The sequence below is a fragment of the Argiope bruennichi genome, chromosome 7 (genome assembly GCF_947563725.1).
Source record: "Argiope bruennichi chromosome 7, qqArgBrue1.1, whole genome shotgun sequence".
Classification (NCBI taxonomy): domain Eukaryota; kingdom Metazoa; phylum Arthropoda; class Arachnida; order Araneae; family Araneidae; genus Argiope; species Argiope bruennichi.
In genome coordinates this window covers 31,552,866-31,578,584 of record NC_079157.1, presented here as the reverse complement: position 1 = coordinate 31,578,584, position 25,719 = coordinate 31,552,866, and the positions used below count along the sequence as shown (strand labels likewise).

The window sequence follows — 25,719 nt, the reverse complement described above, 5'->3', positions numbered from 1 at the left end:
CGACTATAAAAGCAAGAGACGCTCCCCCTCCGGCTTAAAATCGCTGTCTGCGAACAGCGGGCATGTCCGTGGCAAGTGCCATAAGAAACAACAACAAGCCATTACATTTTTGAATCATCGCGTTAACGTTTTCTGAAAGCACAGACCGACTGACAGTCAACTGATTGTTCGTTTTGTCAGGTGTCTATACTGTAGATGCTAAATCTCTGTACCAAAATGTATCTATTTGGCTCCTTTGTTTTGTAGTTATCGTATTAACTTATTTTCGAACAGCCGGACAGACAAACTTTCTCTGAAAGTATTTTTCTCAAAATTTGATAGAAATCTGGAAATGTGGTGTAACGACCGCATACCAAATTTTATGCGTATAACTCAAAGCGGTTTTGAGTTGTCACAGACAGACAGATGGATATTTTCTAAAAAGTTTTTTGTAAAATAAGGGAGGTCTAAAACATGGAGATTCACAAAAATCTCTGATTCGAATTCTTTGACAATTACTGTACTTTCTCTATACTACATATACGAGGAAGTAAAAAAGTCATTTGAATTTTATATAATTTTGATATCATCCTGATCTTTGAAACTCTAATACAAATTCATCATCATACGTTTATTGGGGAGAAGGAATGACTGTCTTTAAATTGCTAATTATTGTGAAGAGGCCAATAGTTTTTACCTTGTATTCCAAAAAGCCACAAAGCCACAAACGTCTTTCAAGAAAAAAAGAATGCCTCAAAGGTATTTTACAACAAGGTTGGTTAAAGTTAGAAACCCCGAAGTAGATGCCCATTCTTTGAAATCATATCGAACCAAGATCCGCTGTAAAATTACTGGAGCAACATCATCTTGTGAATGCTGAATTCTGTGAATGCACTTTATCACGTGGTTAATACGAATCCAAAGCTGAGCATCTCACCTTGATTTAAAATAATGAGATTTATTTTCAATTCGCTTTTCAACTGCTTCCAGTGGCCACAGTGGCCTCGTGGTGAGGCTTTAGCATCAAGGGTGGAAAGCTGCAGATTCGAAACACGATTTCGTTAAAGATGCATCGAATATGGAGGCCATATACAAAATAATGTGACGTTGTGGGCAAAATTATTTTCATGTTCATGTGGTGTGAAAGTTTAGAAAAAGGAATATCTGCTTAGATATTATTTTATTCACTTTATCTAATCGAATTTGACAATTTAAGAGGCATGTATCGAAAGTATCGAGTTAAGTATCAAAACAGACCTACTGGAGCCTTAAGAGCATGTTAATATTGCATATTGCGCTATAAAATTATGTAAGTTTAAGAAGATTTTATTCACTGGTCCCTTGTAGTAAGCTTTCGAATAACTGAACTGTTAGGAGATGGGCAGTAATTTCTTATATATAATTTAAGAAAAAAGACATTCAAATTACATAAATTATTATATCAGAAATTTATAATAAATTATATAAAAGAAACCCAAAAGTCTTCAGTTGGGATAGAACGACAGGAAAACACCAGAGCAGTGGGGCCACGTGGTTTTTATGGATGAGTCTCGATTTAATACCCAGAATGATTTCCAAATGGCAGGAATATGACGAGACCTAGGACGTTATTGGGCTACAAAACTGTCGAATAGGACCGTTACAGAGATGGTGGTTAGCTTGTCTGGGCAGGCAGAGCCATGAATGCCCGAACCGACCTCCACGAGGTCCCTGGGGTCCGTCACAGCTGTCCGATATCGCGACAAAATCCTACACCCTATTGTGCACCCTTTCATCGCTGCAGTGGATATTGGCTCGATATTTATGAAAGATAACGTCCGCCTGCACAGAGGAAGATTGGAGCGGAGTTATCTAGAAAGGAAACCATTCCGCAGATGTCGTGACCTGCTAGATCGCCGGACTTAAATCCCATGCAGCATGAGACATATAGGGAAGACGAATTGCAAGTCACAGCGTGCCGTGAGGCACCCTCCACTAGCTACAACAAACCCAATTACAGGAATTGGCATTAATGCCACAACAAGCAATCAACAACATTAATGCCCACATTCTTCGCTGTTGTGAAGCTAGGTGATATCATACCCGTTATTGGCAGGGAATTTCCTTTGAACATTTGTCCTACAAATTTGAGATGTAAAACGACGACGACCATCATATAAGAATTTTTGTTTCTCTTTGCTTTATTTTTTCATATGTGATCTAGTAATTCTGCACCTACCTCTTGTTCAACTTTCCCTCATTTTCATTAAATAGTTTTTGTTTTATTATGAGTTGCCTGTTATTTGAGCAGGAGCATATTTTTGATTTCTAATGAACAACAAGGTTATAACTTGATTTGTTTTATTTTAATAGCCCTTCAAAGCTGGGATATTCATTTATAAATATCCTGCATAAAGAAAATAAAATTAATAATTCTAAACTGTTATCACTGTGATTATTATGAATACTAAAATCACCATTAAACTACTTTTTAAAATCATAAAATTCATCTCTAAACTTTCTTTCCATCAATTTCAAAACGGGATATTATGAACACCCAGATAATTACACCCAAATTATCTTTCCAGCATTTTGAAAACGGAATATTATGAAGTTCATCTCCAAATTATCTTTCCAGCAGTTTCAAAAAGATATATTATGAAGTTCATCTGCAAATTATCTTTCCAGCAATTTCAAAAAGAGATATTATGAAGTTCATTTCCAAATTATCTTTCCAGCAATTTCAAAAAGAGATATTATGAAGTTCATCTGCAAATTATCTTTCCAGCAATTTCAAAAAGAGATATTATGAAGTTCATCTCCAAATTATCTTTCCAGCAATTTCAAAAAGAGATATTATGAAGTTCATCTCTAAATTACTTTTCCAGCAGTTTCAAAACGGGATATTTACTAATTTAATGTAAAATGATCTGACTTAAAAGTTTGAATTAATCTATCCAAATTGTTCTAAAAAAAACAGTAATACTCAAAAGAATTGATAAAATTAAATAAATGACTGTACAACATCCAAAAATCATCGAATTTATTTAACGATACTTTCCACAATACAACTGTCTCACACTTCAACAAGCGTCTAGACTTTATCTGAGAAAACACCTTTCGAACAAGGGTTAATTATTTGCATCCTTCCCAATTCAATCAACAGTCCCCTATTTGCTTGCCAAGAAGAAAAATAGCGCCAGTTTTCAGCATTACCTCCGATTCCACCACGGAATTCCCATTAAATCAATCTCTCTTCTGGATTTCGGATTCGGAAACAATTCCCAGACATGCCGAAACACGAACCCGTATCTAAATTGGAGTGAAACAAGATCAATTTCTCAAACCAGACTTCCGAAATTGAAGAGAGAAGATCACGTTGACTCTGATTTTCCGTAATTTCGACAACTTCTGAGTAGGTTGAGGGTAATAGGAGAGAGCGTGAAAGAAAATATGCGGTTTCAATAATTACTTTCCTGCATACGTAGTATAGAGAAATTATAGTAATCTTCAAACAATTCAAACTCGAGATTTTTACGAATCTCCAAGTCTTAGATCATCCTGAGTTCGATAAGAACATTTTCTGGAAAATGTAAGCTCGTCTGTCTGTCTGTGACAAAGATAACTCAAAAACGCTTTGAGCAAGATGGATGAAATTTGGTACACAGTCTTTACATCAAATTTTCAGATTTCTATTAAGTTTTAGCAGAATCCTTTTAAAGGAAGTCTGTCTTTTCGACTTTTCGAATATAAGTTAACGTAATAGCTACAAGAAAAAGGTGTTAAATATATATTATAATTCGGTACACATATTACACCTGTAGAGTAGACGCCTAACAAAATTTGAGCCAAATCATATGTGGGTATGTCAGTCTGTATATATAAATGCGATAATACAAAATCGGTATTATTTAAGTACATCAAATTTGATATGGGTTTTTATGACAGCAAATATAATTTTGTGCCAAATATTTGTTTGAATTGTACGGAAAAAACGTAACTAAAACACATATTTGATTTCCGAACTATTAACAGCTACGCCAAGGATTAATTGTTAAATAACTCACCAAGGATGACGCGATGGTTTCAGTAAAATAGCTAAATTCAAGCCAAATGTTAATATTTGTCAAATATCTTACCAAATTAAACTTAATAACTTGGCATTAACTTTAAAAACTGGCATCCATGCAGCATTCATGAGATCCATTTACTGTTACAAAAGTTACATGAGCAAATACATGTTCAATTTCTAGAATTTTACATTTAGGCCTTCTTTCGGGTAACATCATGTCCTCCCTTTTTTTTAGAAATGTTATTTTGACAGAAGGATGTCATTTTAATCAACAAAGAAGCATTTGACTTTAAAACAATTATATTTAAAAGCAAAAATGAATTTTTCATGCAAGAGGTTCATCGTCAATGGCAATTTAGAAACTCATTGGCTAGTTTCATTTTGCACGCTAGTAAAATAAGTATTTAACGAAATATTCAATTAATTCTATTGTAATTATTTCTGAACTATGGGATGAGCTGTCTTTGGCATTACACATTCAATAGATCTTTGCCGATAAATTAAAAGCTATGGTTTATGACGTGATTTTAGCATTTTCACAATGTATGTATAGCGAATCTACATTGATGACATGCTTTTAGAACTGACTGAAATCAAAATGTGGTGGGAAAATAAACTTTATTCACAAAATAACATATTTCATTGATTTCATCATTTTAAATTTCATTCATTTAATACTTTGCTTGTATGGTTATGGCTTTTTCAAACATGAGAAAGTACAAATTGACAGACGGTCAACACATTGACAAATTTGGTCATAACTTGGATGAAAATCTACATTTTAGATGTACGAATACCTGAGTACGAATTTTTTTTATTGCTATGTTTTAGTATTTTTGAAAGATATTTTTCTTGAATTAAAGTTGAAATAAATGACGCGAATGTTTCAATTTCATTAAAAGTAGCGTTTATGACAGTGAAAATGATAAGAAAGAACATCGAATAAAATAATTCTGTATAATGAATATGACATAAATTTGTTAAAGCTCTCAATATTTATTAGCTGCACTTAAATAACGAAATGAAAGTTGTCAAAAAGACACATAATCTTATTCAAGAAATGATAACGCAATCAAGATATCCAGAAAAATTATTAAAATATAAAAAAACGCATTTTTAACGTAATGATCTAATTTTTTTAAAAATAATAAACGCTTCATTCTTCATAAAAGCACACACACACACAAAAAAAAGAGTTAAAAAAACTTCCTATGCAATAACAGTTTTTGAATAAACAATAAATTACACAAATATTTCATCTTCCATGATTCCCCATAATGTTTCCATGACAAAAAATACTTTTCATTCTAGATATCCTATTCCATTTCTAAAATATATTCATTGCATTTGTCTATTTATGGATATTTTAATAAATTTGACGAAGGAAAAATGTTGTCATCATGAAGGGGATTAAATTATTATTACTTTCTGCCATTTCGTTATTTTCCCCTTCATTTTTGAAATACTGAGTGAATAAAAGACTCCCTAATCTTTATTTTATCTTTTCCCCAGTTATTTTGAGACTTAGTAAATTGAGTTTAGCTAACAATGAAGTTAAAGCCAATTTATAAAATGTATCATTTTTACTTCCTCGTATTCGTAGTGTAAAGAAAGTATAGAAATGGTAAAAAAATTCAAACTCGAGTTTTTGATTAATTTCTACGTTTTAGATCTCCTTGAGATCGAAAAACACATTTTTAGGAAACATCCGTTCATTTGTCTGTCTATCTATGTCTATCTAACTCAACAGCTATTTAAGCTAGATAGATGAAATTTAGTATAAGGCCTTTAAAGTAAATTTATAGATTTCGATCGAATTTCGAGCAAAGTCCTTTGAGAGGAAGTCTGTCTATCCGACTGTTTGAATATAAGTTAACCCTTTAAAGGGGCATTTTTTTCTAGTCATATTACGTTAAAATATTTTTAGGCTTGAAATTAGAATAAGAAAAGTGATACATTTAGCTTATTAGATAAATTCTATTTGATTAATTAATTAATTTCTTAATTAATAATTAAGTAACAAATCAAGACACATCATTTTGTCTGAGATAAAAAACTGAAGCATCTAAGTTTCTGTCTTTCTAAAAAAAATTTGTCAGAACTTATGCCAACTTACATAATTTCATACAAAGATTAATAAATTTGGTGGGAAGCATACTTCCCAGTGCCCTAGAATGGGTTAATATGATAACTACAAAATAAGGGGGCTAGATAATTAAAATTTGATACATATATTTAACAACTGTCGTATAGACACCTGCTAAATTGAATACCAAATTTAACAAGGAATTTATACCATTTTTTGGTCTGTACTTTCAGAAATATGTAAACTCCATAATTCAAAAACGCAGTGACATAAATATGTCAAATTTGGTATTTTATTTGGGACTACAAATGTAGTTTTGCATCACATTTTCTCTTCAATCGGTTGAGAAAAATTCGTCTAAAATTAAATTTGATTTTTGGTTGATTCTATTAACTCAATGTGGGGAATTAATCGCCAAATAACTCGCCAAGGATGACATGATGGATTCAGTAAAAATCCTGAATTCACGTCTAAAGTTACTATTTCATAACAATTGTACGATAATGCCATGTGAAACGTAATAAGGCATGCGAAGTTTATTCCAGAGTATGCGAGAAAATTTTGGGAAGCCCACACTCACTGGTTATATCTTCTGACGAATCTAGCAATCTCTAAGCCAAAGTTTAGCTTTTGTTGTTTCAGTATCGCCATCTAGGGTGAAGAGAACGTATTAGCTATTCGTGCGTCACAGCCCTTTTTATTGGGCAGACTTTATTCATAAATTTCATTCACTCACCCACAGATCGTAATTCAAACCTGAATCAGAGAAGGATAACCTCTGACCGAGTAGCATCAGTGATATTGTCTCAATTTGGAGAGATTTCCCGTCTATGATAGATTTATACGTGCACCAGCTACCTTGTACACTGAGAACCTTCGGTAGGGTGGGTTCGAACTCACAATGCAAGCATGTGACTCCAACGCCCTACTAACCAGGCTATCCCGGCCTTGATGTTTGATCTAACCCAATAAACGAAATGTAATATTATTATATACTTATATCTGCATCATTTCCAAGCTTCACTGAAAAGAAATGTAAAAAAAAAAAAAAAAAAAAAAATGTGAGATATATTAATGCTGCTTCGATATTTTTCGTATTTCTGGCTGGACTCACATTTAGCACTTATAAGTTTGTTGAATTTATACTTTGAATTATTATTTTTGATGTCCCATGAATAACAAAGATGCACTTTGTTTTGTTTTCTTTTAACAGACATTCAATTTAATCACTCTGCATTTTAGGATACTATATAACACACTATACTGCGTACAAAATACCATTTTTAGTATATGATATGTTTTTAAAGCATTTTCACACTTATACTGTGTAATCTGTACTAATAATAGAGGTGATAGTGTGGCTGTGCAGCACTTTCAAGGATAGAATATTTTATATAGAACAAACAAATTTGGGGCAAAAGTATTTAAGCCGATGAGAATGTTAATTTTGGAACTATTTTTAAAAATTTAACTAGAATTTTAATCAATTAAAAGTTAAGGATGATTTTGATGTTTCTTGAAATAAATTTCGAAAATATTACTGCAAAAATGACTTTTTCTCAAAATAAAAAAATGTGTCTTTTCATTGATACCAACTTTTTTATACCAACACCAGTGGTGTAATTTGTTTCCTGAATTTTCCCTAATTAAAAAAAAAAGTTGTATAATTTTTCATTTTTTTTTCAGTGTTGAAAGTTAACGATGTGACGATACGCTCAGTATAAAATCAGTTTTTAAAGTGATGTTGCAATAATGAAAAATACCACTTGCAATTAAAAGATAGTTTGTATGGGAAACTGCATTTTTATGGCATTATGACGTCACGGGACACGGTTCCATTAGGGAGTTCATTTACACAATATACAGAAAAGGCCTGAAGTTATTAATATAACATGGCTTTAATGTCCATTACAATTTCATATTTGAAAAACTATTATTAATGGAATTATAAATACTGAGTTATACTTGAAGGATGTCTCTAAATTTAGACAGAACCAGCATTCCTTTTTGGAAAATTAAATGATCGACAAAGACAGGTTGATTCATAATAATTATATCGATTACAAATGACTCTTTCTTCATGTTAAACAATAAAAGGAAAATTACATTTAATAGAATTTGTCAGTTTCTGATTATAAAAAACATCGAAAATTCAGCCGAAAAATAAAAAGGGTCATTTTTTGCACGAAAATCTTATATCTGATGTAAACATTAATATATACATATAGAGAATAAAAGTGATTTTTTTTTTGACAAAGCAGTATAGAAAAACTTCTTTATTTGCTTTGTAAATCAACAGATATTACGATGCAATATCTCCAAGTTTATAATCCGAAATCAGTGTACCAAAAAAAAAAACATTTTGAATAAAAATTGCTCCAAAATGAACATAATTTGTGACTTATTTTTAATTTGAAAATTATCATTTTGATTATTCATTATTCTTTTTTAATTAAGCCTTTCTTAATTCAAATTATTAAACGAAATCTCAGGAAAAAATCGAATTATTATTATTGTTTATTTTCGGGTTTGAACTGAACGAATAACAGTACCAATCAATTTTAAAAAGTTAAGTTTCTAACAAATAATAAGCTATCTAATGTCAAAGAATTTATTAATTTTACTCGAAACGAAGGTTTACTTCTAAATTATAATATATTCTTAAATTTAGTTAATCTAATTTTTCTTTATATTCTGAATAGTTACAGAATCCTGTTTCTTATTATTTCTGCAATCCAGATTATAGAATTGAATGCATCTATGACAAAATATGATGCTGTAATTTCATAGCAAGATATGAAAGTGTACAAATAATAATCTTTATAAATTTTGTCAACGAAGCATCTTTATTAAATATCATACCTTCTAACAAAATTTTTCGAATGAAAGAATATTATATTATTCCAGAAAATGTATTATTTAATCATTTTTCATGCATTTATTTAAAATATGATAGAATAGTTAAAATAATTTTTAAAAACAAACGGAAATTGTTAGATAAGGAAACAGAAATGCGATAGCAGACGATATTTCACGCGGGAAATTAATGATACAACAGGAGTAAAAGATGAATATTTCGGTAACAATGCATCATTTTTGAAAACGCATCGATTATTTATTTTATGGAAGAAATGATATATTTGATAATACTTCAAGAATGAAAATTTTTCAAAGAATGTCGTCTGTTGCTGAATTTCTATAGTTTAGATTTTGTATGTGGAAATCAGATTAAAGCGTTCGAATTTAAAATGATGGTTTAACTATTCATTGGATGTTTCAATAAATAAATAAAATATATATATTTCGCATTTATAATTTAACTTTTTCCGTTTTCAAATTTTCTTCTAAAAAATCACAGCACATAATTTTAATATTGGTGAAATGCATTTGCTAAAACCAGCTTATGCTACATTGCTTAAAAATATAACATTTCAAGAAACTTTTAGAAAAAACTGATTGCAAACCATTTAAAAACAAATTACAAATCTTAATTTTTGAGATATTTTCTTAAGAAATGTATCACATCAAAAAAGTTGAATGGCGATTTCCTTCAAAATGGGATTAATAATTAATGCCATTTAACATAGAATTTAACTGGAAAACGTATGACAAAATAAATTATTTGTTCATTTGGGCCGATTTATTACGATTTGATTACTATTTGCTACGATATTAAAGATTAGAAAAAATTAAATTTTTCTAAATACGTTATTCCTATTATTATGTTAACTCATTTTCCGAGAGAAGGGTAAGAATAAGATAAAATATTTGATATTGAATAGAGCAATAATTTAGCTATCTTTTTTCTAAACAATCATTAAGCAGAAATTTTTTTTTAATTTTAGTGGAATATTTCTAGAATAAGAGTGCTTTTCAACCATTTCTGATTAATTGAGAATTATTTATAGGCGTTTTTTTTTTGTTTTTCTTCCCCCCCCCCACCATCAATTCGAATTTTGAGAAATGATAAAAATATCTATTTGAAAATTTTTCCAAATAATTCTTTCTGTAATGTCCTGAAACTGTAAAATCTTCCCACAAATCAAAACATTTTTTTACTTTCTTCCTTAAGCGGTATAAAGTACTGTAATTGCCAAAAAATTCGAATTTTGGAATTTGAGAAATCGACCACCCTGAACTCGAAAGAGACCGAATTTTCGAATTTTAGACTGCCCTGAACTCGGAAATCAAATTTTTGGAAAATATCTGTTTGTCTGTGAAAAAGATAACTCAAAAACACTTTGAAAGAAATTCGGCACACAGTCTTTATACCAAATTTCTAGATTTATATCAAATTTTGAGCAAAATCCGTTCAGGGCATATTTGTCTGTCCAACTATTTGTATATAAGTTAACGAATTAAGTTAATACAGTACACTCCCGATTAACCACGGAATTGGGTGGCGCGGCCGCAGCGGATAACAAAAATCGCGGATAATCCGAAAAAAGCTAAAAACGGGTATAGCAAAAAAGAAAACAGTCATTCCAACTTTGAAAAATCGTTTTATGGACAATAAAACTTAAAATAAACAGCAGGAAATGTTTAACTAACGCTTAATATTTTAGTATATCATTCAAAACTAACCTAAAATGCATTTTGTTAATGAAAATAGAAAAGTGCTTAGTATTTACGAGAGGCGTCAAGGATGCACAGAAAAATTAATACATATGTACTGTTTTAATACTGTAATGTATTATGTAATTACAAAAGCATAACTGTAAAACTGCACCTTTTTGAAGTTTGAGTTTGAGTTTGATGTTTATGGCGCAAGAGCCAGGTTTGGCTATACTGCGCCAAGCATATGGTAAAATGAGATAAAAAGCTTTAAAAATTTTAATCTAGATGTTAAAATTTTTGTCAAAAGAAATATCAATTATAAAAATATAAATCTTCAGAAAGTATACTAAAGAACTATAAAATTAGATAAGATGTAAAAACCCAATTTCTTTTAAAAATTTAAAAATGTTCTTGTGAGGATATTCTCCTACCAAGTCACGGATGTTCAAGTGCAATGTTCCGAAATGATGCAGCCGGTGGCTATTAAAAACAGGACATTCGGTTAAAATATGAACGATGGTAAAATCGACTTGACATGATGTGCAAGTTGGACACCGTTCACCTAACAAAAGGTGTTTATGGGTGAAACGGGTGTGTCCAATGCGAAGTCGTGTCAGTTTGACATCAAGTTCTCTCACTGGGACAATTGGCCATAATGTAATGCGTGATTTAATGAAATGCAATTTATTAGATATTTGGAGGTCCCACGATTCTTGCCATAATGAATGAATATGATGAGAAAGATACTTCTTCGCATCAAGATAGGGAAGCGGTCGTTGTAGATATAATGATGCTTTCTTAGCTGCAACATCTGCTTTCTCATTTCCATTTATGCCAACGTGGCTAGGTAGCCAGCAAAATATTATGTCAAAACTTTTAGATTGTAGAGTTCGCAGAAGACATAAACTATGAATAACTATTGGATGCGTCATATTATGATGATGACCAAGAGCTTCAAGAGCGCTCATACTATCGGAATAGCACCTTTTTGAAAAAATCAGTAAAAAAAAAAAAAAAAAAAAAAAAAAAAAAAAAAAACTTTGTGCGGCAGGCGTGGATAATCCGCACCGCGGATAACCCGTCCGCGGATAATCGGGAGTCTACTGTACTACAAAACGAAGAGAACTAAATGGATCAAATTCGGCACACGTATTTAATATCTATAGTAAAGACACACGTCAAATTTTGAACTAAATTCAATGAGAGGTTGACCGTCTGTCGGTCTGTATTTTCAGAAACATGTTAATCCGGTAATTCAGAAATGTCATGACTTAAATATATCAAATATGATATGTGATTTTGTGATTACAACTATATATATATTTTGTTAAATTTTTGCTTCAATCGATCAGAAAGAACACTAACACTCAAATTCTATTTCTGGATACAATCAACGGCATGCCATGGATTAATCGCCAAATAATCTCGCCAAGGATGGCACGGTGGATTCAGTAAAAGTGCTGAATGCTCGCCAAAAATTAATATTTCGTAAATATTGTACATCAATTCCTTGCAATATTTAGAAAAGTTGGGGAAAACAATAGAAAGTTTGGGAAAAACCACTCCCGTTTTTTTTTTTTTAAATGACAAATTTTCTTTATAGTTTACAAATGGTTTAGTTAAATTGATTTAATGTTCGACGCGTATTTTATGTTTTATTTTTATATATATTTCTAGCTTTCTCTAAAGAATTTTTCTTTTCATATTAATGGTCATTTATAACTTTTCTCTGGCTTATACATTCGGTATCTGCTGAGAAATATAGCAGCATGTTTGGGATGGGAAACTCAGCCCCTAACAATAGTGTAACATTCTCCGTTTCCCAGTACTGATATTTACAGCCAGCTGTGTCGTCGCTGTTACTTACTAAACTCCCCGAGATAGCCAGATGGTGAATCTTTTCACCTGGGTGGTCTCGCATCTGTTCATTATCGACTACAGTGAAAGACCACATTTGGAATTAATCGTCCCAGAGGTATTGATAGTACCTTCAAAGAGAAAGGGGTGTCCAAACAACTGGATGCTAGATGTTTCTCTTTGTGAAAGGACCTTCCCACGACCCACTGGCGCCGCTGAGAGAGCGTATTGCTGAATCCCGATTGCCCAAAAAAGAGCTCAAATGGCCAATGTAAATGAAGAGGCGGAGATTATCGCCGAAATAAAGTGCGGAGATTTATTTTTAGGAGGAGAGAAGAAACGAATTGCAGGTGGACTGTAGGACTACTTCCACGAGTTCGGAGTCCGAGAACCAACTGAGTTTCAAAAAAACCCTTCGACTTCGACTGTTGTGTCTCCTACTACAGGTGTAAATAACTATTTATTTAACCAAGATTAGAACAAGTTGTTCCTTTGTATATATAGGGCTGTAAAATAAAGAATTGTCTGGAAATTCTGCTTCGTTATTTGATCAGTCTAGATCAAGACATTACATTAGAAATAATGCTACGTATTTTTTCCATGTCAAAACACATTTCAATTGGGTTAGTATCAGAGAATGTATTTATGAATGGGCTGCATAAATATGTTTTATATAATTTGAAATTACGTGAGTTCTTTTTAAATCCACGATTAATGTTTGGAGCCTCGAAATGGGATCACTATTTTCTCTGTTTAAACTGGATTAACTTCCGACTTCTAATAACTAGATTCGATCAGCGCTTAAGGTCAATTGAAGGATTTAAAAAATTAACTCTCAGCCCTTTAAAAGCAATAAAAGGCGCCCTTGAGTCCATCAGATTGCGAGAACTGTCCGATCTAAGTGTCTCTAAATAACGTTCAGAGAAGATAAAACCATTATGTGACAGGCTTAGTTGATGTAATCAGGCGTAAGTAATGGGCAATACCGGGACGCTTCCACCCGTTTGTTGACACATAAAAGAAATGATTTTTCAGAAGAAAAAAATATCGATTTTTGGTGAGGAAGAAACAATTTTTACTTCAAAATGTAGAATAAATTAAAAAGTGTATTTAGAAAATTTATATCAGAAAAGGTTTTGGATGTCTTTGGATAGTAAAAATTTTAGATTTGCTTATGGGAGTTTAATGTGAATTCTGAGGGAATTTAGTATGAACATTTGATTCCAGAGAAATCTGCATGAGGGGGTCTTTAATGTTCAAAATAACATAGATGAATGGTCAGTATCATAGAGGGATATTGTAGAATGTTGCATCTAGGTATGAGCGCAATATTCAGCTCCATTCATAAAGTGCTTGGTGGATAATATCTGTACAAAGGAAAATATAGAATGATTTAAGAAATTGTTTAGAATCAGAAAATAGATGACTTCTGTAAGTTAATAGATTTAAAATATTTCAAAATTACAAATCTTTGTCAACTGCAGTTATAGTTTTAGTCTATTTTGTTTAACAAAATACCATTATTTGCTGAATATACCCAGAAAGTCCAATCTGTTATTCAAATTGTTGCGACGCCGTTGAATTAATAATGTTACGAAATTTTTTTTCTACTACAAATACCGCCACTCAGTTGTAATTATTCAGCGCATTTAATCGCTAGTTTAGCAGCTTGCTTGCTGTCTAATCCTCCACTTTCTTTACCTGTCGGCGACTCCGACTCCTCTCACACACAACTTCTGACGGTACACACAACTTCTTCACTGTAGCTTCAGAGTGCCCGTCTTTTATAGTTCTGGGAGGCGGGGATAGAATCTTCAGACCAATCAGGGCGTATCTCTGTGTATCTTGGTTCCTACTGGATGGATCATGAAACTTCTCGAACTTTCCAGTATGATCCATTTAGTCGCCAAATTCGTCACAAAGTCGCCAAATGGTCGCCAAGTTCAGCACGCACAGGACAGATCTTACAAAGGTTTTAACGGTTTTTCCTAGGATGACACTATTCGTACCGGGTAGCAAAATTACAGATTTGTAACAATAATTTCTTATTCCACGAAATTATACTTGATAGCACGTGTGACATCATAGCGATTACGTAAGGGAAAATTTGAAGGGATGTGATGCAGTGTTCTCTGATTGGTCTTCAATTACATCACGGCATGATGTCAGAATTTTAGTATAATAAGATCTGATGTTAAAAACACTATGGCGTAATTCTGTACGTGCTCCTTTCACGTGTTGGTGTGTCTCTGTGTTATGCTTTGTTTTAAAAAAAGTGATTTTAACTCGTTTTTCTTAATAAAATATACTCTTACGAAATGAGCATATTTTTATTCCAATAACCAGAGCGTTATAGTTGTAACACAGCTATTCCTAATTGTATTAGAATATCTAGCGCTATTTTCATGATAATAGAGGCTCCAGCGATATAACCACAGTTCATAAAGTGTTTTTTTAAAATTATGGTCACTGCGATAAATCACTAAAAAAAATTAAAGCCAGTTTGGCAATTGGCAGATGTCGTTGGCGATCTTCACCTAATTTGAAAATTACCAAGTACACCCATCATTACCCATTGGCGTCCTTGATGTGAGCATCTGAAAATCGCCAAATAAACATGAGAATGTAATAATCTTGACGAAATAATTATGTGTAATAGAGCTTTGAAATCTTGGCGCCATCTAGAAATCGTCATATAAACTCATTATATAGGCGTTCTGAAAATCGCAAAATAAGTGAGGGAATGCAAACTTTGGCGAATCTTTGCTTCTTATGCATAATGGTACTTGGCGATCTTAACATAATCTGTAAACCGCCAAATAAATGAGGGAATGCAATCTTTGTCGAATCTTTGCTTCTTATGCATAATGGTACTTGGCGATCTTAACATAATCTGTAAACCGCCAAATAAATGAGGGAATGCAATCTTTGTCGAATCTTTGCTTCTTATGAATAATGGTACTTGGCGATCTTAACATAATCTGTAAACCGCCAAATAAATGAGGGAATGCAATCTTTGTCGAATCTTTGCTTCTTATGCATAATGGTACTTGGCGATCTTAACATAATCTGTAAACCGCCAAATAAATGAGGGAATGCAATCTTTGTCGAATCTTTGCTTCTTATGCATAATGGTACTTGGCGATCTTTGCGTAATCTGAAAACCGCCAAATAAATGAGGGAATGCAATCTTTGGTGAATCTTTGCATTTTATGCTTAAATCTTACGATTTTAGTGAAATCTGAAAACCGGCAAGTAAATCTATTACTCTTGAGTTTTTAGCGTTATCTGAATATCACCAAGAAAATCTCGTTGTTAAAAAATTGAACCGTTCATAATTTAGATTTTTCATTCCAAAGCAATAGTAGCTTTGATTAAGGATAAGACATTATTAAATAAACGAAAATAAACTCACTATTTAATATTCACAAACTATTTTATCTTCATTTAAATTTGGATATTTTATTTTAATATGAAGCACCGGAATGTTTTCAGAAACTTGTGAGACTATATTGTCAAAATTTAATTTTTTGCAATCAATTCAAGCTCTAAATAAGCACTTTAATACTTTTAAATATAGCTTTGTGTTAAATATAGTGATTCTATGAGCAACGATTTATTTTGTGGAAAGCCTTCAAACAAATATTAAATTATACATTCAAATATACATTCTTTTACTTTTACTAAATTATAATTTATGAAATATTAAACGACTCAAAATTTGCAATTTCCTTGAATTTTGTTACAAAAAGAGTAAGTTAAAGAAGTCGAATGCAGACATTCTCGAATCATGCATTATACTTTAAGAAATAATTCAACATCAAAATCCTTCTTTCAATACTTATGTTACTATTCTGCTTATATTACACATATTGATCGCACACATTCTGTTCTGTTATTATTATCGATGAATCACACATTGTACATGCACATTAAAATTCTATTTATAAATTTTCAGTTTTAACTTATAAATATGCACCAACATTAAAGAAAGATTTCCACCATTCATGCTGAAAAATGTTCGCACCCTATTAAAAACTATTTGAACACTGATAGTTTAAGGTTAGTAATAATGGAACTTTATACAATAGAACAACATGTTGACACAAGATTTAAAGGAAATAAAAAAACATAGTTTTTTCTTTAAATACTTATATTTTTATTTAATCGTAAGGAACACAGATTAGAGTAATGAATGAAATAATACATAGGACCTTGCGGTGAATTATGATGAGCGAGGTTAGAACCTGGGACCTTTTTGTTCGCAGCCGAGTAACATGACCACAATACAAAAGCAATTGCCTGTGTAGCGTTGTTGTTACCTGGCTTATAAGCTTTCACAACAGACTCTCCCTCCAGTGAGTCGGAGGTGAGACGAACGTTATGACTGTTGAGTCTAATGTGCCTGTCCCCATTTCAGTAGTGCCAAGGGTTATGGCGAGCGTGTGTGTGTGAGTGGTTGCTGTTGCGTCAAGTGAGTCTGACGGCTTTGTGTTGCTCTGGGTAGATGGCGCCACAACAGCTGTACGAAGGTTGAATGTTCATTGTCCAAGTTCACCAATGTAGTGGATTGGTATGAGCAAGGATAGAACCTGGGTCCTTGTGGTTCGCAGTCGAGTAACATGACCACAATACAAAAGCAATTGCCGGTGTAGCGTAGCTGTTAACTGGCTTATAAGTTTTCACCACAACCTCTACAGCTTTCATGGCACAAACGCGCTCACTTGTCGAAATTTTCCATGATCATTTTGCACAAATGTAGCTGAATTTCATTGACGTAGTGTTGGATTTCCTCATCCAAAGCACACCTGCTTGTGAGCTTATTGGTATAGATCTTTGACTTTAAATAAATCCTTAAAAAGAAATCCAAGGGGGTTAAATCACATGATCTAAGGGGCCAATTCTCAAATTTTCGAACTGTGACCGCCAGACTTTTATTATTTATGAAATATTGTTCAACAATGAAAACTTATTTTTCGATCATGTAACACTCCATTTTTATTCACACAAAGTTATTAGCTGTCAAATGGTTTTTTTTAAATAGGTTGCAAACACTTTACTGTACGAATGGTGGCAAATTCAAATCTTGCTTTAATTTTGGGACACTCTCTATGTGTTAAATAAAATAAAAGAGCTGACTTGTGATTCATCGAAATCATTAATTAATTCGATAACATAACAAATAAAACTATATGATAACATACCAACATAATAAAAATCAGACATAGGCAAATTTAACCAAAAGCGGCTAATATTTCATGTGCGTCGCTATTTACTAATTAATAATTAAAGAGAAGACTTCTGTTCCACTTTTTTCCGAAGAATTTTAAAACCAATTCGTGAATATTTACCGCAGAAAAGTTTCAAAGAATTGCTATTTTTTTCTCCCGACTGACTTTCTCAGAGTTATTTATAATTAATTAAGTATGGGCAGAGCATATTCTTCCTGGCTAATGACTTTAAAAGAGAAAATTATGAGGGCTTCAATTAGAAGTACATAGATTCACTTTGCAACGATGTAAAAAAAAAAAACATTTTGGAAGGCATTTTCAGTAATTAAAATTAAGCATAGATTCGTATAAAATGATATATTCCATCGTTTCAGAACATGAATTGATAATTAGTCTTTTAAGGCAATTTGTTTGTCCTTAAGTGGTGTTTTCTTTGAAGTTTCTCTATCGGTAAATTTAATAAAAAGAATATAAATATTTTTAAATGAAATTACCAATTTCTCTTCATTTTAATAGTTACAGAGGATGTTTTCCCATTAGTTAAACAAAAAAATATAACTTGACATTTCAGCATAAAATGAATAAAAGTGCAATTATTTAAATGTTATTTATACTACCAGACTATCTTATTAATACCTTTGAGAAATTCGATGCACAAATTATCATAATGATAACTTAATACAACTCTAAGTCCAAATTGTAAAATTTAATGTAGAAATATTTTTATCTAATGTTTTGTATTATTTTGACAATTTTTCGCATGTATATGTCTATATTATCTCTTCCAGTCATTGTAGAAAAACTAATGAGTGCGGTGTCCACAAAACTTTATCGCATAAAGGTGTTATTCCAAAAAACGCCTTACATGCCATAAGCCTCCATGAAAATATTAACTTTTGGCATGAATTTAACATTTTCACTGAATCCATCGTACAATCTTGGCGAGTTTTTTTGGCGCTGTTCAAAAATAAAATTCGTATTTTAGTGGCATTTTTTCAACCAATTAAAACAAAAATTTGACAGAAAACTACACTTGAAATCAACTTGTCAATCTTGAATTTCAGAATAAATATATTCAATATATTTATTCTGAAGGCAGTCTGATACATTAAGTTTGAATGTTTCTGAAGGCATAGACTGACAAACGGTCAATCCCTAGCTCTATTTGGCTAAAATATTTTAGGTTTCTACAATATAGATGTTGAATATGTATGCCGAATTATATATATTTAGCTCTTTTACACTAGAAGTCACAAAATTCCATACCATATTTAATATATGTAAGTCACAAAATTCCATGCCATATTTAATATATGCAAGTCACAAAATTCCATACCATATTTAATATATGTAAGTCACAAAATTCCATGCCATATTTAATATATGTAAGTCACAAAATTCCATACCATATTTAATATATGTAAGTCACAAAATTCCATACCATATTTAATATATGTAAGTCACAAAATTCCATACCATATTTAATATATGTAAGTCACAAAATTCCATACCATATTTAATATATGTAAGGCACTGCGTTCTTGAGTTATTGCGTTTGTATGTTTCTAAAACTACAGAGATACAGACAGTCAATCCCTTATACATGAACAGCTGGACAGACAGACGTTCTCTGAACTGATGCTGCTCAAAACTTGATAGAAATCTGGAAATTGGGAGTAAAAACCGTAGACCAAATTTCAGCCGTTTAACTCCAAGCGTTTTTGAATTATCTTTGCCACAAACAGATAGCCCGACATAAATTTTCCAAAAATTTGTTTTTTGAGCTCAGGATGGTCTAAAATGTGGAAATTCATCAAAATCTCGAGTTCGAATTTTTCGACGATTTTTATACTTTCTCTATATTTCTTATATGAGAAAGTGAAAAAAAAAAAAAAAAAGATGCACCATCAGAGACAATATTATAATAATTGTTTTGTTCATGAACAAACTTCATTATGAGCTTGTTTTGAATGTATAATGTAATTTACTATATATAAAGTTATTCAAAAAGAATGTCAGGTTCAAAAAATATTTTTTAATGAAATACGAGTTTAACATACCGTTCTATTGTAACTGTACATGTTTTCCAATCAAATACAGAGCAACGCTCTTCTAAAAATAAAGGGCCGAGATAAAAAAGAGCGGTGAAACCATACCAAGCAGTTACATGAGTAGAATGCAGTGTTAACACGTTTGAAATCACCAAGATACGACTGTTTCGCGTATTGACTTCACCATACAGAGGAAAGTGAGTTACTACATGATCTTCAGCAGCCATTGTGGGTCACATTAATTTATGTCAGCTCCAAGATAGCCACACTTAGTTTTAAATGTGTATCTGCCTGTAACAACTGGAGAAATGGCTGCATCTTTTACGAATTCCAATCCAAAATTCTGTGCAAAATGGGTCAAATCGGCAATTCCAAAATCCCCAATATTTTCCCAGTTTCACGAGCATTTCCAGTTGATATTTCAGCTACCGCTTCTTCCATGATACTTTTTACACCACAAATGCGAACCATGTTCAAAGATAGTAAGCCATTTCATGAAAGATCCTGCGAATTCCGCATTTCCTCAAAACGTCCTACTAAATTCTATATTTCAGTAAATGAAGTAAGGCTTTCTTTTGTAGGTTAAATTTTTTTCCGGGAGTAAAATTTTCGGAATGAAATAATTTTGAAATCGGCATTATTGTAAAAAAAAGTTACACTCCAATAATCAATGCAGCAATGGTAGCATGCTACCGGAATCGAATGACATATCCATTTATAACCATTTTTATAGCTAGCCTGATTTCTATAAAATGCTTCAATAGTACGTATGAGCTCTCTTTTACGGTTACTTTTGGAATTATTTTCTTAATAGAGGGGAAAACATACAGTTCCTATGTAATCATATCCGCGCAAACCATATTTAGGAAGCCTCTTGTATATTGATGCATTGTAACGTATAACTATACATTCAATAAAGTGTCATCTCATTGGAAACTTATTTAAAAAAAATCGTAGAAAAGAATTCACAAGGAAAGTGGAAAAATCACTTCTTAAGCTCACACATCAGATGAAACTGTTGCGAATATCTGAGCTGCTTTCAAAAGTAACTACAAGAAATTCACAAGCAGGGGAAACAAAGAGTTTAGAATTTTGCAACCAACAATATTGTCTCGTAGATGAAGTGAATGTAGAAATGAACACCCTCAAGATCAACTGAAGAGTTTAATACCAATCTAACCGATTGGGAAACTACTTATATACAGTTCAAGAACCTTCTAGAATTTGAAGGCCCGCAGAAAAGGAGTCCCGCAGAAAATTAGGAATTTACATAAATAACATATTAGAGTAATTAACATAAATTTGCATATTTAACATAAGTCTAACATAAAGCAAATTGAAATTAAAAATCAATTTTTGACTGTTCGCCTCGCTTGTATTCGAACCCGCAACCTTCCGCTCCGCTATGAGTTGTACAGTTCAGCAGACTGAGCCATCAGCGCTTGGTCGGAAGGAGCAATTTTCGCTACAATATGGTGTATCCTTCCAATACTTCCTTCTATTTTTTGATATATCATACTATTCTATTTCATTAATAGCATGTAATATCAAATTTCTATAGCAGTAAGGTTGATAGCCAGCGACTAACTTATTTTATGAATGGCAAGAAATGAACTTCCATTTCGAAATTGAACAAGGAAGGACTGGCAACAATTAGTCAAAGAAATCAGGCATTTATTCAATTATATTTGATAGAAAAACGTTAAAACTGCAAAAAAAAATCATTGTACTGAATGACCAAATTTTGCGTAACCACGTGCCCATTCTATCAAGTGAAAACTAATATTCTCTTTGAGATATTAGTTTCAGACAAGACATAAAGACTTTCCCTGAACGGAATTTGCTCATACTTTGTTAGAAATCTACATATTTGGTATAAAGTACATTTTCCAAATTTCTACCGTCTTGCTCAAAGCTTTTATAAATTTTCTTTGCCACAGACAGACAGACGAACATTTTCCAAAAATGTGTTTTTCGAATTTATGGAGTTCTGAAACGTGGAGATTCGTCAAAATCTCGAGTTTGAATTTTTCGACAATTACTATACTTCCTCTATATTGCGTGTGCGAAAAAGTAAAAATTAATAATCGAAAACACTGCTTTCATTGTTCTGCATGCTCATAATCATGAATTTAAATTTATAAGTTTTGCATGCTTTCTAGAAAACTATCCGTTTTCTTAAGCTTCAAACTATAGCTTGCAGAGCATCTTAAATTCTTAAAACTAAAATAATACTCCAAGCAATTTAGAATTCCATCGGCTTATTTTTTCTTTCAACTTAACAGCGTATCTTACAAGCATTGCCAGATTCCAAAAGGTTTGCAATAGATCATCAGCTATTATACAAAAAATAAACGAAATAATATTAATAAAATATGTTTATCAAAGAAAAAAATCGTTCGCTTTTACTTTTTAATAATATTTTAATTAAATAAAAACAGTAGCAGTTATAAAATGTCTGAAAAGGAATCGTCTGCTAACTGTCTATTAACAAATTTAGATTATGATATTTACTGAACAATATGGATAAAACTGAAACATCTAAATTTCTCTTTCTTACAGAAGTCCAATCAAAAGTTGATTTTGATCAAATTTTCCGCATAAATAGTATTAAAGCATGAAAAAGGATTTAGTGAAGAATCAGTGTTAAGTTAGTTACCATTTTATTAATTAAAAATATCCATTGAGTATTATTTATAAATTATTTCCATTATTTTACTTATAAATTACTTTCACTGCATATGCGCTTGTAAAAATAAGGCGGTCATCAAACTATGTTTTGTCAATGGAATTCAAAAACGCTTACAGAAAAATGTTCCTTTAATTTGAAAATTATTATGAGATGTCATGTTATTTTTTAAAAATAATTGATTGAAAACTTAAATACTTAGATTTAAAGGTTAATGGCATTTGAAAGTCGCTGTTAAAAATGATTTCTTTCATTCTTCATATTGTAAATTGGTCTCAAGTTGCCATTTGCATTGTTTAAATTTGCATAATTTATTGAACTACTAATGATTTTAAAACTGTTTATAACATTTTGAGATATTACGAGAGTTAAAAATTCTTTATTGCGTTATATTTTCTCATTTAATTCAAAAAATATTTAAATGAAAAAGATTACATTTATTATAATATTTTTTTATAAAATAAATTTTTACATTAAAAATAGCTATTGCTGCTTTTAATATCTCATTTGAAATATGTATTAACTGCAAAACTTATTATAAATATCTGTTAAACTACAATTAATTCAAATGTTGATTATAATTACATTTTTAATAAAGGTAATCTGGCAATTAATTAAAAAGTAAATTTAAATCAGTAAAAGGACATTGTTAATTTTATTCTTAACAACCCTGTGTGGGATGCTAAAATAATTTTCATTCTTTTAAATTCTTTGAATATTCGAATTATTGGTTCAAAAGCTCTCGAATTGTGGAGAAAAAAAAAGAAAGAAAAGCAGATGCACCAAAGCGTTCAACTAGAAAAATCAGACGATAAATTAAGGGCATTAAACTTTACTTTTCCTATTCATCTTCTTTTTATTTCAGAATCGTAAGAACTCAAGTGGAAGAACAGATATCGCTCTTATGTTTGGCATTTTGCACTCAAGAGGATATGTAAAATTATATATATAAAAAAAAATGAATTAGATTTCACAGTAAATTTAATAACAAACATTTCTCTTTCACTAAGTGACTCATAAAATAAATGTAATGTTTTTTAATAGAATGTTCTTTAAAAGAATTGGATCATAGAAAATGATGAAGTGATAAAAAGTAAGATTTCCGATATCATGGCGTTTTAATTTTGTCAAATTTTTCCGCTTTGAAAAATCGCAGCCACGTAGTTAAAAGATATGAGATTGCGGTCTCTTTAAAAATTTATTGAAAGGAGATTCAGGAAAGATACATTTGGTTGAAGTTGAACTAATTTGAACACACGAGAACACATGAAATGTTAACCAATCAAATTAATGTTTTATTTTTTTTTGAACTTTTCTTAAGAATATACTATTATGAATTTAAGATAACTTCATTTTTTTAAGCAGAAAAAAAAATATAAATTAAAATTTTTTTAAAAAAAAGCTTTTTTTTCGTGTTTTTTTGCCTTAGTAATAACAGATTAAATTTGTTATAACGAGCAATACAGATTTCCAACTGAGAAACTGAGCTTCAGGATGAATCCAAAAACATATAAACGAAGTCTAATTTGTGAGGCAATCTGTATAATATCTTATTACATTATAGATAGATTTTATCTTATGTCTTATAGTCACTTGATGTGTGATTGCCTTTTAAGTGAATTATGATTACATATAAAAAGACTGAAATAAAGGAAAAATAATTTTTTTAAGAATCTCAGAAAAAATGGAAATATATTCGTTAATTCTATTTCAAAATATCCACCATAAATCTGTTTATTCGTAATTTAAAAGTTAAACATGTGGAATATGTATCAATTACTTTCAGCTTCGGTACTAGTCTAATAATCAAAATAGTAACGAATCGTTAATAAGCTAACAGATAGATATATTGTAAAAATTGAGAAAGGCAACAGTTTTAAGATATTGATTCAGATTTATATAAATTTAAAAATGATTTCATTAATGTTCTGATTGATTTTGATTAAGTATTGATTCATATTTATATAAATTTAAAAATGATTTCATTAATGTTCTGATTGATTTTGATTAAGTATTGATTCTATGTACAACGTTACAATTGCCACGGAATTAAAAGTTTGATAACAGGATTCGTTAAAGATTGCAATAACAATGTTTGAAATAACCATTTAAAATTTTAAAAAAAAATTGAAAAAATTAAATGGAAGGAAAAGTATTGAAGAAACAGGATTGTAGTATTATTCTGACAATTACGAAATTGTTTCTTAAAGACAGAAAAAATAATAATAAATAAATAATGTTTTTATAAGTGTAAAGTTTAAAAAAATAATAAAGAAAGAAAATTATCCAAAATATTATGAGAAATTAAATATCCAGGCATTTATTATAAATTGAGAAGGGTTATGAATGTGATTTTGTCAGCGCTTTATGCTTTGACGATTTTTATTTTCACTTCACGGAAATGATCATTAATTTTTTGTCAAATATTAAACGCATGTTTCCGTGAAATTTTTATTTTGTTAATAATTGTTTCAAATCTTGCCGCACAGTTTGTTTTTGCAGGTGTCCTAGCCTAGGGGTAGCGCATCTTCCCCGTGATCTGAACGTCCCGGGTTCGAATCTTGGTTCGGCCATAGTTGTTCTGTGTTGTATTTGTGAGGTGTGTGAAAAAAAACCCCAATCTCTGTATAAAGGAGCTGTGTGAGTGGCATCTTCATATGAGCTAGACGTCAGACTTCTGCCCTCGGTTGCTCAGGGACCTCTACACTCAGAAGCTACTGCAGAAACTAAGCTTAAATTTATAACTTTGTCAGCGGACTTGTCAATGGCAAGTACAATAAGTAACAACAATGGTTAGTTTATGGGTTACGAGCAACCAGTCTAAAAGTAAATGATTATGCGACGTTTTTCTTTAGATTACAAGCTTTAAGTGGAGCATGTTTTTAATTTTTTTAAGTTGCTATTATATGATACCTCAAATGTTTCAGTCAAATCATTGAACAGTTACAGTGTTAAGTGTTTCTGCTGCACATGAGAGAAAAGTTTTCATTTAATAAAACTTGAGAAAATTTGGATGGTTTGCGTGGGTCATTTAATATCAGAAAAAGAATTTGCAGATGTTGCTGCCGCAGTAGAGGTGCCATCTTGGATGTTTTGTAAAGTCAAAAAATAAGAAGTGAAATATTATGAATTAAATTTGAGAATTTTTTTTCGTTTGAATGGTTTAATTAATGGCGGAAAATAATTTACAGCTTTTGCTGGTGTAACACTAATATCAC

The 25,719-nt window shown here is 31.2% G+C and overlaps 1 protein-coding gene across 1 annotated transcript in view; it reads right to left on the bottom strand.

Annotated features, from left to right (window-relative positions):
* The window catches only part of LOC129975336 (potassium voltage-gated channel subfamily KQT member 1-like), a 620,836-nt gene that overhangs the window by 169,589 nt on the left and 425,528 nt on the right, over positions 1–25,719 (bottom strand). The gene's annotated exons all lie outside the window — the stretch shown is intronic.